Source organism: Rattus norvegicus, chromosome 4 (assembly GCF_036323735.1).
Source record: "Rattus norvegicus strain BN/NHsdMcwi chromosome 4, GRCr8, whole genome shotgun sequence".
NCBI lineage: Eukaryota > Metazoa > Chordata > Mammalia > Rodentia > Muridae > Rattus > Rattus norvegicus.
The window spans coordinates 52,638,173-52,650,427 of record NC_086022.1 but is presented as its reverse complement, the minus strand read 5'-3'; the positions used below and the strand labels follow the sequence as shown (position 1 = coordinate 52,650,427).

The window sequence follows — 12,255 nt, the reverse complement described above, 5'->3', positions numbered from 1 at the left end:
CCTAAATGCAGCCACCAAACCCAGTCACTATTGCTGATGCCAAGAAGTGCTTGCTGACAGGAGCCAGATATGGGTGTGTCCTGAGAGGCTCTGCCAGAGTCCTACTGATACAGATGAGGATGGTTACAGCTAACCATCAAACTGAACAAGAGAACCCCCATGGAGAAGTTAGAGAAAAGACGGAAGGAGCTGAAGGGGTTTGCAACACCATAGGAAGAAAAACAGTATCAACCAACCAAACCCCACCAGAGCTCCCAAGGACTAAACCACCAACCAATGACTACACATGGAGGGACCCATGACTCCAGCCACATATGTAGCAGAGGATGGCATTGTCCAGCATTAATGGGAGGAAAAGCCCTTGGTCCTGTGAAGGCTTGTTTCCCCAATGTAGGGTAATGGCAGGGCGTTGAGGTTGGAGTGGGTGGGTGGGCGTGGGAACATCCTCATAGAAGCTGGGGGAGTGGAGAGTATGGGAGAGGGGGGAAAGGAGATAACATTTGAAATGTAAATACATAAAATATCCAAGAAAAAGAGAATTATTTTAAAAACAGCTAGGGAGATGACTCAGTGGGGAAGTATGAGAACCTATTTGGATCCTAGAACCCACATAGAACTAATTGGTTGCAGCAAACACAGCATTCCCGTACATGGGAGACAGATGGGAGAATCTCCTGAAACTTGCTGGCTAGTTAGCCTGGCCACAGAGGTGAACAAGACACCTGGGCTCAGGGTGGAAGACGAGGGTTGACACCTGAGGTCATCCTTTGACAGCCACATGTGGACTGTGACACATGTACACAAACAGTCATAGTCTCTCTCTCTCTCTCTCTCTCTCTCTCTCTCACACACACACACACACACACACACACACACACTCACACACTCACACACATGAGAAAAGATTGTAAGACTGAGAGCCTTAGTAAAATGGCCACCAGTGTATGAAATTATGGAACCACAACCCAAATCAACCCATAATGCTTCCTGATGCTGCGGACAGTCAGTCACCTTTTGCCTAAACTCTGGGACACACTAGTTTGCTTCCTGACTCTGTACCTTCTCCTTACCAGAACTCTCTTTTAGTAGAATTTTTACCAGATGTGGCTTTTTAGGCTTCTCTTCTTTTCCTTGCTGTAATGCTTTTGGGATTCACAATGCTGTGAGGTTCAGGATTCCTTGTGCTTGGTGTTTTTGTTTGTTTTGCATTTTCAGTTCCTACATTGTAGTTCACTGACTGATTCAGAGATCAGCTGTTTCTAAGTTTTGGCTCTCGGGAGTGAATTTCCCAGGGACACTTGCTTCTGAGGATGACCACAGGTCTTTGTTTTTCTTGGTTACTTAGATGTGCGAATTCTAGCTTGTATGCTTTATTTCATCAGAAACCACAGCACTGTTTTCTAAAGTTGTTTTATACTATGGTATTCTGGCCAGGAATGTTTGAGAGTAACAACAGTTCTACGTCTTTATCAATGCTTTGTACTGTAGTTATTCTGGGATGTATACTGGTACCTCTAGGCTTTATTTCCCCATTGACTTCTGATATTAAATGGATATTCATGTTCTTGCCCAACAGTAACATACCGTGTGTGTGTGTGTGTGATGTTTGTTTAAATCTCTTATTCATTTTAAAGCATCGGTAGTTTTATTATTTATTTATTAACTATAAGAGACCTTGTTTATTTATTTATTTATTTATTTTGTGTGTGTGTGTGTGTGTGTGTGTGTCTTTGCTCAAGATTTTATTAAACGTCTTTACAAGACAACATCCAGCCTCCAGGTGCAGCTGCCAAGACCCTGTTATGCTGTAGGCACTGGCTGAGGCATGGGGGGTGCCTCTGGCTTCCCACCCTTCTGTTCTGAAATGGGGGTAGTGGGCAAGATTTCATCTTTAGGTTCCACAATGCTCACACGATCAGGCAGAGGCTTCTTGGGACCAGTCTTACCACTTGGGTTCCAGGGTAGCATGATCATCACTTTGATGCCCAGCACAGCCTGTCTGAGGAGCACATGGGGCACAGCGGTCTCAACATAGCAGTTAACAGGGTCTCCGCTGTGAATCATCAGACCATTCACAAATTCATGGACTTGGCCCTCTGTCCTCGGAGCTTCCCAGACACCACAACCCTGCTGTCCTTGGCCCCGCTCTCCATAACAAATCAAAGCACACCACAGCAGGCCCTTCGAACTGCAAGCCCTCCTAGGAGTTTGTAGCTAGAGTCTGCCTGGGCAATGGCACACAGACAGACAGACCTCTTGTGGCCACTTTTTCTGCATAAAGCTCTACGCTGCCTTCAGGGAAGCTGAATTGCTTCTGGACAACTGCAGCCAACTCTGTGATCCGACGACCCTTCTCCCCAAGAACATTCTGTGTTCTGGTGGCTAAAATAATGATTTCTGTTCTGGTCGGCGTAACTCAGACTTCAACTCCAAAGTTGCCATCTTCAGTCAGCTCCCGAGTGAGACGCTCATTCAGTTCAGCTTTGAAGATGCCATCAGCTGCAAACTTCCTCTTCTTGGAAATCTGTACCGCCATCTTGCTGCCTCGCGCTGCTGAAAGGAAAGGCAAGAACCCTTCATATACGATAGATTTGAGACTTTTATTAGACACGTGATGTGAAAACATCGTCTAGTCTATGCTTTGTATTTTTATTTTCTTATAAGTTTGCCAGAGAATAAAAGTTTTTAATAGTTTGATACTTAGTTTATTGTTTTTATGATTTAAACTCTTTTTAATCCTAAAACAATCTTCAATTGGGTCAAAATCACAGATTTAGCATGCTGACATTTAAACTTATTAGTTTACCACTGGGTTGTTATGCTGTTTATGCTTATATTTTTGACATTTTAAGATTTTATTCACTTGTAATTTTAAAGTTCATTAAAACTTGGAAAACAACACGTGGCATTCTTAGCTCCTGGCCCACCAGGTCTTTGCTTTTGCTATCCCAGTTCCAGGCAGATGGTTTCCTCACTGCGCATGCGATCCTCAGCAATGTGATTTAACCAGACTCTATGATCATTTGTAGCCTGCTGTCCACTGTGGTTCCTTAGAAAACTTCCAGGAACTCATTAATGTATTATATTTTTATAAACACAATTTGTATAGTTTTTAAGAAATGTAAGAATGCTTTTAAAAGTGTCGACACAAGCTGACGTGGTGGTGAATACCTGTAATCTGGAGGCTTGGGAGACTGGAACTTGCTGCCATCAGTCCAAAGCTAGCTCGAGCTACAGAGTACTCTGCCTCTAAGAACCAAACGACCAAAACAAACCACCACCACCGTCATCACTACCAACAGAACATTAGCAAATAAATCAGTCTATGTCATGAAATAAAATGTTAACCAGTTATCAAAATATTATTACTAACTGTTGCAGTAAATGTTTAGAAAATGTCGGAATGGTTTTAACTCGCCTTAGCGCAGGCACCCGTAGGACCGCACGGCACTGTGGGATATCTTTATCTCAGCAGCTCCACGCTGCCCCCACGTACTCTCAGACCCAGGTGATCCACGAGCCGTTCCAGCGTGGCCTCTTGCCATGCTGGTCCCTGGAGTTAGCTCCCGCACCCGTGGGCCATGTGGAACTAACCATAATTTATCGCTGGTTGGTATCTCTCCCTGCAGTTCTCTGCTAGCCGTGAACTCTGGTTCCAGTAAAATCAGGGCTCAACAAACTGCAACCCAACAAACAAGATTTATATGTTAAATTCCCAATCCACAATACATCCACACAATAAACTCACAATCAATTGATAAGGACATAAACCGCCCACCTGAATAAGATAAATTGACCTATAGAAATCCATCCCTTAAGAAATATTCATAGCAACCTGTGTCTATGTAGAGACGCATGGCAAGGATCATTTACATCTGCCTCCATGTTGATTCTTTTTCTTCTGCTTCTCCCTCTCCTTCTATAACCTACCTCTGATCCTGCCTCCCTTCCTTCTCGTCCAATAACGGGCCTCGTTTTCTCTCGCATCTGCCTTCACCTGCATAACGACATCAACCTACCGCTCACCCTATGCCAACAAGTAAAACAGAGTAGGCTGACCCTCAGCCTCTACTGAGTGTCCCTGCACGCTGACAGCCCTTTCATGTTGAAATCTCCAGAACCAGAACACGAAGGCAAGCTGAGTCTCCATGTAGTCGTCTATACAAAGCCTCCTAGTGCCAAAGGGTTGGCTCAGTGTTTAAGCTCACTTGTTGATCTTGCAGACGACAGAGGCTCAATCCTCAGCACCCATATGGCTGCTCACCGCCATCTATCTTTTGTAACTCTAGACCAGTGGCTCTAAACCTTCCAATGTGGGACCCTTTAATACAGTCCCTCGTGTCATGGTGACTCCCAGTCATAACATTATTTAATCTCTACTGCATAACTGAAATTTGGTTATGAATTGCAATGTAAATATCTGATACGCAGGATTTCTGATATGCGACCCTCAGAGGGGTCATAATCCATACCTTGAGAACCACTGCCCTAGACCTTGGAAATCTGATGCCCCCTCCATGGGTACCAGACACGCTCACGTAATACATACATACATATATGTGTATATATATATATATATACATATATATATATATATATATATATATATATATGCAAAGGCATCAACTTTAAAGCCCTGTATTTGAAAGGGTTGTGAATAGGCAGCATGCTGAGCTCACCGAAGCCCTATCATGGTGTTTACACAATTCCTCCCACTCTAGTGCCTCCTTTTCTATCCCTAAGCTCCACAACTCTGTCTTCCTCTATCCTTGTTCTATACACCATCGAACACTTTAAAGTTTAATTTCTTCTTGTTAATACTGTAAGTCTATCATAAACATTACATCTCTCCAGATAGAGCATGCTAGCATCCATAAACACTCTTTAAAATTTATTAGTTTGTATGCATGTGTGTACATGTGTATAATGTGCATGTATCAGTGCCTATGCACACGCCATGGTGTTCACACGGATGTCAGAAGACAACTTCCAGAAGTCAGTTTTCTCCTTACACCATAGGTTCTGGTGACTGAATTCAGGATGTCAGGCAAGAACTACAAGCATTTACCCTGCTGCCTCTTCCCACCAGCACATAGGCACGCCCACAGTTAATTCCTTCTTTCCTTCCTTCCTTCCTTCTTTCCTTCCTTCCTTCCTTCTCTCCTTCCCTCCTTTCCCCCCACCTCCACCTTTCTCAATGCTTCTAATCAGTTCTAAGGCTTTCTACATGTTAGTCAAGTTCTGTACTGCTGAGTTATATCACCCAACCAAAAAATGTTTCCGTGTTAATTACATTGTATTCTCTTTTTCTTTTTCTTTTTCTTTTTCTTTTTCTTTTTCTTTTTCTTTTTCTTTTTTTTTTTTTGGTTCTTTTTTTTCGGAGCTGGGGACCGAACCCAGGGCCTTGTGCTTCCTAGGTAAGCGCTCTACCACTGAGCTAAATCCCCAGCCCCTACATTGTATTTTCATTCTGTCTGTATTGTTTCTGTGTTCCCTGTGGTTTTTGGTCTTGCATACAGTCATGCAGGCCCTCCAAATCCACTAGAACTTTCTGTCTGTATTGTTTCTGTGTTCCCTGTGGTTTTTGGTCTTGCATACAATCATGCAGGCCCTCCAAATCCACTAGAACTTTCTGTCTGTATTGTTTCTGTGTTCCCTGTGGCTCTTGGTCTTGCATACAATCATGTAGGTCCTCCAAATTCACTAAACCCTTTCTAGGGTTTTTGGAAGAGGAAAATGGAGCACTTCTATCACATGAGCAAGAAATTTCAGTAAAGGGATGCAAATAAATGCTAGAGGTCTGTAGAACAACATTCTGACCTATAGGCAACAATCATTTACTGCACACTAAAAGTCTCCTAGAGAGTAGATGCTATAGTGAACAGGGGGCAGTCTTACAAAACCAAAGAGTCATGAATAATTCAAGAAGGCAAGAAAAAAGAAATTAGAAAGTGGACCGGGGAGCTGGGTCAGTGGGAAAACGTTTGTTGCACAACGATAAGAACCTGGGTTTGATTTGCATCCATGTAAAAACAGGGCATTCCGGAGCTGACAGCATAGAAGAAACGGGGGTGGGCCACCCGCTATAGGTAAAACGGTGGGCTTCTGGTTCAGCAAGTGTCCAATTTAAATAAGTACTACTATTGAGGCCAGAGAGATGGCTCAGAGGTTAAGAGTGCTGGCTCCTCTTCCAGAGATCCTGAGTTCAATTCCCAGCAACCACATGGTGGCTCACAACCATCTGTAATGAGCTCTGGTGCCCTCTTCTGGTGTGCAGTCACATATGCAAGCAGAACACTGAATACATAATAAATAAACCTTAAATAATAAATAAATAAATCTTACTGATGAATGGATTTAGCACTAAACTGACCCCTAATGGCTAATTGTTATATCTATAAGTTAATGCATCTCTCAACTCTCATCTGCAATAGATCATAATTAACACAGAAACCCACAACTGGCTAAGGAGCAAAGAATAAGAATTCAGAATGCTCATCCCTAAAGAAAACACAAACACACACACACACACACACACACACACACACTTACTTCTCCTGCTTCCCATTATTTTGGGAGAGAATGTATAAAGAGTGTAAGGGCTGGAGGTTGTTGATGACTACAGGGAGCATCTTCCTGACACAGTGGTTGTGACAGCATGCACAAACCCATGCAACCCATGCAGCCGAAGCCCAGTCTAGAGAGGGCAATGGAGTAATTGGTCATTGTTAGCTGTTAAGAAAGGAGGAGTCAGTTTTCTCTAAGACTAGTAATTGACCATATTCCAGAGAAAGACCACAACCACCTATATTTTGGAGAGTGTGAATTTGTTTTTAAAGTTTTTAATATAAAACTGTATGATAGAGAAGGAGAGTGGATATGGGAAGAGTTGGGCAGGGTGAGCATGGTCAAAACACATTGTACTAATCTCTCAGTGAACTAATTAAGGTGGAGAATGGTAGAGGACCTAGCATGGGCCTCTGGCTTTTATATGTGCACACATGGGTGAATGCATCTGCATATGTGTACACACACACACACACACACACACTTCACACAGAGAGAAATAAAGAGTAAAAATCTTTTAAAGGAGCCAGATTAAATTTTCCAGTGTAGGACTAAAATGTAAGCATTCATCAGAGTCAGGAAATTACACATGTCCACATGTGATCCAGTAATTTGGCTTTCTCCTAAGGGCATTAGCAAAGTTGTGTAGTATTATTGAAGGTTAATTATATAAAACATAATTTATAATAAATTGTATTTGAAAGCTGATAAATTCCATTTTAACAGAATTGCATTCACAAATTATTTGAATTCATTAAATCCCATCAAGGAAACACAATCAAAGTAAAACATTTAGAAGGCATATTAGTGGTGGCTGAGTAATCTTTGTGGTTGGAAGAGAATTTTAGTGAGTGAGGTCTCAGGTCTCTATGGTAGAAATTCATCCACATACATGTCCATGCTGTCTTTTTATTTATTTCAAGAGTTAAATATTGCTATCCTTACTCTGTAAAGAACATTTAAGTTTTCTCAGCCTTAAATAAATAATTCCAGAGTCATGACTTTTAAAAATGGCAGTGTGACCATATATGCTGATTAATATCTAGTTTTCCTATTGTTCCTGTGCCCCCAAAAGATGACTTTTATGAATAATATCTTTAGAGGATTCTCCTGAGTTAGGATACCAATGGATCATTAAGAGGCCTAAATTGTGAAATCAATGGATCAATAGGATTTCCTGCTGGGAATTGGTGAGCTATTCTGGTTGAAGTGTGGAGTAAGAGAAAGAAGAACTGGACCCACAGAGTGAGTCATCTTGGTGCCACTGAGACCCTGACTCATAACGACCCCTGTAGAGGCTTTGGCAGGCAGCTGCTCAAAGTGAGGTCATGGTCAGGATGCTTGCATATTTGAGTATATGGTTAACATCCTTGTGAAGAGGAAATGGAATGCTACATATTTGGAAATCATTATTCACAGTGATCACACTACTGTGGAGGGTGGCGGGCAGTCATGTTCACGGAGAGACTGAAGTGCTGAGACGAATTAGCTGGGGACACTTGGCTGTTACAATGCTGAGGTAGACTGTAAAGTTGGCTGGACAGTTCAGACTACTTCGGGGAAGATACCTAAAGAAAAGGGTAAATTCACAACCTTGATCTCTATGCTCAAAGCACCAGGCAAAGGAAAAGTCTAATAGCTTTAGAAAGTTGAAGATGTCCACAGCTCCGAAAAAAAGAAGAAAAAAGAAAGAAAGAAAGAAGGAAAGAAAGGAAGAAAGAAAGAAAGAAAGAAAGAAAGAAAGAAAGAAAGAAAGAAAGAAAGTTGAAGACACCGAGGACCAAGATTTCAAAGAAAACAAATCCTTGGCCACACACAGAATTCTGCTCCAAGTGCATGAAACTGATGTTGAAGGGAAGTTACTGTTGGGTCATTTCAGGCTTCGTGAGCACTTATGGGACAGCTACTTTAAAGTTAACTAGCTGTCTCCACTTGCCATCAGACATTTTCATAAAGACAAGTAGGGGTGGGTAGAATATTTTATATTTCAGTGGGAAGTAAAACAGAACAGACATGGCTCAGTTAGGATACAGTGGCTGCTGAGACCACATTTTTTTTCCTGTGCTAAGATTGAAAGTTCTTTATCCAGGCAAGGGTTAAAGTGGATGCTGATTGAAAAAAAAAAAAAAAAAAAAAAAAGAGGTGAGCTACGCTGGTTAGTCTGTTTGCTACCCCATACCCTTGCTTCGATCCAGACCATGCCCTTTACCCAGTGTGCCCCAGAAGACTCATCTCTATGAATCCCATGACTACAGTTCTTCGGCCCTTTGGCTTCCGGGTGTTTAGTCAAAGGGAGTCAGCTACAAGCATAGTAGGGTGGGGGCAGGAAGAATGTCATGCCACTGTCCTCCTTCCTTGCCTTTAGTTGGGAATAGTGTCGGCAGTGACTATATTGTACGTTTATAATTTCTGCTCAACAACTATTTTTCAATAGCTCCCAACTCTTTTCAGGTTTTGGAGAAGCTGTTGTCCAGTCTTTGCCCCTTCGATTTCCAGCTGTAACTAATCCTTGAGCATATCAGCAAGTCATTTTTGTTCCCCTAACCTTGCCGATAACTCTTTGGCTAATGCTTCTTTAAACATGGAAACAGGCTTATCTGGGTTTGGTTCTTAGCATATGGTAGCACACAACTATCTTTGCCCTCACTTCTAGGGGATCTGACACCTTCTTTTGACCACTGAGGGTCATGTACTCATACGGAGTAGGCAAAATACTCATACACCTAAAATAAATATATCTTTTAAAAAATTAACAAGGGCTGGAGAGTTGGCTTAACAGTTAAGTTAAATCTCAACTGGAAACAAGAGTTATGGCATGGAAGCTCCTTTCTCATGCCACCTACAGAGCTCTGGCTCCCTAGCTCGACAGGCACACACACCACCGTCCCTCCCTGTTACTCTACAATGCTCATCTATGGCTATCCATTGCTGCCTGTGCCTACATTAGCTGACTTCCAGGTTTGGCCTCCCTAGATGACCCTTTGTTAATTTTTTAAAAAGATTTATTTATTATATATAAGTACACTGTAGCTGTCTTCAGACACATCAGAAGAGGGCATCAGATCCCATTTATAGATGGTTGACAGCCACCATGTTGTTGCTGGGATTTGAACTCAGAACCTCTGGAAGAGCAGTCAGTGCTCTTAACCACTGAGCCATCTCTCCAACCCTCTGGTTGAGATTTTTTTTAAAGATTTATTTATTTATTTATTTATTTATTTATTTATTTATTTATTTATTTATTTAATGTATACGAGTACACTGTAGCTGTCTTCAGACACACCAGACCTCATTACAGATGGTTGTGAGCCACCATGTGGTTGCTAGGAATTGAACTCAGGACCTCTGGAAGAGCAGTCGGAGCTCTTAACCGCTGAGCCATCCTTCCAGCCCTCTGGTTGAGATTTTAAACGCACAAGGAAAAGCATCAGTTCGTGTAGTTTAGTTTTTACATAGCTACCAAAACATGAGTTTATATACTCCATGCTTTTGCTTGTTCATCATTCATCATATGTTTGTTAGAGTTATTTATAGCATAGGCTAGGAACTACCATATTGTTATAAATTTATCTTAATTTGAGGTCAGAATTGATACTTATACAACAGAATGAGTTATCTCCAGTGGTGATAGTAATTAGTATCTGTATGAAGAAAGAATTAAGTATTTCTTCATATTTTTTCACATGTATTTTTCAATATATTATTCGTATATATTTCCAGGTTCCTTTTATTGGACATGTTAAAAACACAGGATGACTGGTTGAGTAACTCTTCCAGCGCTACTCAACTTTACTCTTATTAAATTGTAGGGTTCTTAGGGGCTGACCATGTAGAACTCAAAAGAAATAGTTTAGAGAGAGAGACAGAGAAAGAGAGAGAGAGACAGAGAAAGAGAGAGAGACAGAGAGACAGAGACACAGAGAGAGACACAGAGACAGAAAGAAACAGACTGACCACATTAAATGTCAGTGTATTAATTTGCCTTCAGTATAGTTCGTTTGTTTTGCCATATCATCTCTCTATATACATAGAAATGAGGGGGAAAACATCTTTAAATTTAGCCCTACGTCTTTAAATTTAAATCTTTTGAGAAGCTCGTCCATGAGTATTGTATTTATATCATTTCTACCCTCTTTCCCCAGTTTCTTCCATGACTCCCTCTACAATTTTTATTGTCATGTATATTCTGCATGAGTCCTGAGGGTCCTGAGACCAGAATCCATGGAATAGTCTAAAGGGTTAAAGGAAACCAGAATTGCAGCCAGGAAGGATTTCTATGTCAAGCATTTCTTGTTAATTGTCTAATATGAAGGTAATGGAGCATAAATTTTAAAATCGGCAACAAGTAATTTTCATTTATTTTTTTGTAATTAATTTTGAAATTTTAAGTTTTACTATTTTGTAAGAGAAAATGGTCCAGAGTCCAGAGACTATTTCAGGGTCCTCCAGTCTGGACCTGTGCTTGTATCTCTATGTGAGGATATGGACGCGTTACTGACCTGGCCAAGAATTCCCTTGTCTGGGCAGGACCCTTTTTTTTTCTTTTGAAAGATGGCATGCATTTCTCACCATCTCATTGCTTTGAGGCGAAAGCAAGCAACTAAAGTGTAGTTCTTTATGCTAAAAAAAAAAAATCCTTTAGATCACTCATTGAGAAGGCATCCGTGGCTTCTCAGAAAACAGGGAGATTCCTGAGTGTTTTCCATAGTTAAATAAATAAAAAAAAAAAAGCTTTCCAAGTTGGCTGCCCCTCACTGCTGTCCATGAGTGTCATGTGACACTGGCATTTCCATGACCTTTTCTCACATCTTAGGCGTCACTATGCCCTGTGTATCCTTGAACACTAACAATGATGTCTTTCATGAGGTACAGTTCAGCAACTCTCTATAGCTTTTATCTGTCTTTCTCCTTAATTATAGCTGACTTGTCAGGAATTGGGGCAGCTTAAAACATGTTCTTATCAGTTTCTTTTCCTATAATTTTGACAGTGAGATACTCTTTCTAAGTAGATCTTTAGACATGGAAGGCTCTTTCTCCAAAACCATAGTCATGGTTATAAGAAGCCACAGCTCGGCACGAAGGTCTGGAAAAGTAGACAGTGACAGCTGTGGTATACCTGAATTTACAACTGATTTTGGAGCTAACAGTCAGCGCTCTAGCTCAGCTTTGCTTTCTCTGGTTGTTGAAAGCAAGCAGAGATCAGTGTAGCAAAGGGATCTTGACTTTGAGTTCCTCCTTGTCTAGAAATTGCATGTGTTCCCCTCTCTCCTTTGCCCACTGAATGTTTTAATTTGGTCTTCAGATAACGGAGCATGAATTACACACAGTTCCTGGTTTCTCAGTGTTTAAAGATAAGATGAAGGCCTTAGAGATGCTGTACTAACTGGGTGGCTTGAAATAATAAAACTTATTTCTGAATAACGGACATGTAAAGCCAAGGGACAGGTAGAGCTACATTGTTTCCAAAGCCACGACGGGAGAATCCTTGCTTGCCTCTTCCAGCTTCTCAGTGCTTGTGCAGCTCATTGGCTTTGGCACCATAGCAGCAATTCTGCCTCCTTTTGAATCTGGCCTTCTTCTTTGTGTCTTATTTGGAAATTTTCAGTGGACTCGGTGTTCATTGAAATCCAATGTAATCTTGGTTTACATCAACATTTGTGGGACAAATCTTATGTCAGGATGGCCTTG

At 41.3% G+C, this 12,255-nt stretch overlaps 1 pseudogene; it reads right to left on the bottom strand.

Moving 5' to 3' along the window:
* Window positions 1-1,727: 1,727 nt before the first annotated feature.
* On the bottom strand, window positions 1,728-2,536 carry Rps3-ps7 (ribosomal protein S3, pseudogene 7; annotated as a pseudogene).
* Window positions 2,537-12,255: the final 9,719 nt, after the last annotated feature.